The sequence below is a fragment of the Oppia nitens genome, unplaced genomic scaffold (assembly GCF_028296485.1).
Source record: "Oppia nitens isolate AA-2021 unplaced genomic scaffold, nextdenovo-longstitch-racon4-pilon3 scaffold30_pilon_pilon_pilon, whole genome shotgun sequence".
In the NCBI taxonomy this organism is placed as follows: domain Eukaryota; kingdom Metazoa; phylum Arthropoda; class Arachnida; order Sarcoptiformes; family Oppiidae; genus Oppia; species Oppia nitens.
In genome coordinates this window covers 183,559-186,428 of record NW_026533211.1, presented here as the reverse complement: position 1 = coordinate 186,428, position 2,870 = coordinate 183,559, and positions in this window count along the sequence as shown.

The window sequence follows — 2,870 nt, the reverse complement described above, 5'->3', positions numbered from 1 at the left end:
TACACATACACATACACATACACATACACATACACATACACATACACATACACATACACATACACATACACATACACATACACATACACATACACATACACATACACATACACATACACATACACATACACATACATGAATATTATACATTCAATAAGTATATGATTGAAGTTTTTAGTTAGAGGTTTACTTAAGGAGCTAACTGTCAAACACGACATACAGTGCATACATACACACATAGTATCTTAAGCAACAGGAAAGGCATGATTTTTTTTATGTTAGACCCGATATATACAKTAAATACATACATACAGTACATACTATGTACTAAATATATAACGACACACTAAAAATAGTAATTTTCGCTGAAATAATTGAATAGATTTTTGCCTAAAAATCACTTTATTTAGTGAGTTGTGTGTGTGTGTGTGTGTGTGTGTGTGTGTGTGTGTGTGTGTGTGTGTGTGTGTAATGATGTGGTAATACCATTATTTTCTATGGGGCCGATTACCAAATGCTTTTAGTATAGTCACAATAGTATGTATATATATATATAAAGGATATACACTATAATAGGCATTACCTCAAAAGAAACTACATTACATATAAAATATTGTATAATATATTTAGAAAGAGAGAGAGAGAGAGAAAAAAAATTGCTTATTAGTCAAAATAGTTTGCAAATATTTCAAAAAAATTTTTGTTTAGTTTGAATGCATGTCATTTCAAATTTATTATTATTATTATTATTATATACTGTATTATATGAATTTTTTTTCTTACAAATTTATTTATGTCTTGTATTTYCAATGAAAAAAAATCTAAAATAAAACTAAATTATTATCAAATTATAACTTCAAAAAAATATTTATATATATATATATCTAAGACACTTGAAATTTACACCAATAATACAATGTAATAGTTATTTTTKTGGTTTTAGTTATGAAATTTTTATTTATTTGATTGATTTATTTGTTTCCTATTTAAACTACAGTATACTGTTTATCAAAAAACAATTGAGATATGAAAAAATTTTTTTTTTTTTTTTTGGATGTTAAATACAGTAAATTTATGAGTTTTAATATTTTTTTTGATAATATAAATGAATACTACAGTACAGTACAATCTCAATAATATTTGTTAAGTATTTAAGTATTAGCGCATATCTTATCAGTATATTTAGTATAAATATAAATATATTGATATATGTATATCATATACAGTATATACTGTACATATATAAACTATTTTGTTTGCATGAATATTATTATTATTATTATTTATTAAACTTAAAATTTTTGTTTTACCCCCCCCAGACTTTTTGACCAAATTGAAAAAATTGTCGCTTAAAAACGAGGATAAAATAAAAAATTTTAAGCGCCGAAGGCGCAGAAATATTTTTTGAAATTTATATATATATATATTAGTTGATACTATTTTAGTAAGTGTTTTTATGTTTTTAATATTTATAAAAATCTAATTATTGATTAAATATATATAAAATAACGTTAAAAGTCTTCAAAAAATAACATTATTTTAATTAAAATAAACTAAAAAATTAAAAATTACCTATTTGTTGAAAAGAGTAATCATATTACAATTTAAATATAAGTTTAAGAAGTTAATAAAACAATAAATACTTATGTTTTTATTAATAATTTTTAAATTTTAAATAAAAAATTTAAAAATATTTTCAATTTTGTACTTAATATAATTATATATATATATAAATATATATATATATATATATATATGTATAAAAATAAAAATATATAACAAACTATAAACATTAAGTATTGTTTAAAAAATTAATTATGTTAAAAGTTAAAAATTATTAAAATACTAAAAATAACTCATAGTGTATCATTAATGCTTTTATCAACTATTTTTAAATCTATAAATACATTATTTTATTTTTTTTGTTAAAATTTAAGTTTTTATTAATTTAAAAAATAATTTTTTTCAAATATTTATTTTTTATTATATATATATAAATTTTTGTTATATATATAAGTTTTTTAAGTTTTTTTTTATATTTTTGGAAATTTTACCTATTTTCCAAAATTTATACGGGAACTTGTGGGAATTTTATTGAATTTACATGGGAATATTCGGGAACTTAAGGAATTTTTACAAAATTTTCTCTAGACCCCCCCCCTGATTTTGGATTTTTGAAAAAATTGCCGTTTAAAAATGCAATAAAAATCTTACCCCACCCAATACCCCCCAAGATTTTTTGAGAATTTTGTAAATTTTACCCCGGTTTACCCCCCCTAAAATCCAAAACCTTGCTTAACCCTGAAACTAAATATATTTTGTTTGCATGAATATTATTATTATTATTATTATTTATTAAACTTAAAATTTTTGTTTGTCCYCAATAAACACCACATACGTACTACCAAAAACTATTGATAAAATAAATTTTAAGTAAATTTACAGTAAATATGTGTGTAATTTATATATATATATATATATATATATWTGATATWTTTTTCTAGAATGACTGATATTATTATTATATATTAATAGTTTAGGGGATTAATAATCTAATATATCTTATATATATATCAAACATTTCATATGAAACCTTATTATAAACAGTACTTTATATGATATGATATTTACTGTATATTTATTTTGCTGTCGACTTTATTATTTTTTTTTTTGATGTTGATTCACATGTCTTAATAGACTAACGACTTATTTAATATTTTATTTATTATTATTATTTTTGTTGAAAAAAGATATGTCGTATACTTCAGTGTAATATATATGTATATATATATATATATATAAACAACACAACAACAACAACAGCAAAAAATGCAATTAATTTTAATTAAAATTTTGAGAGGGATTTATAA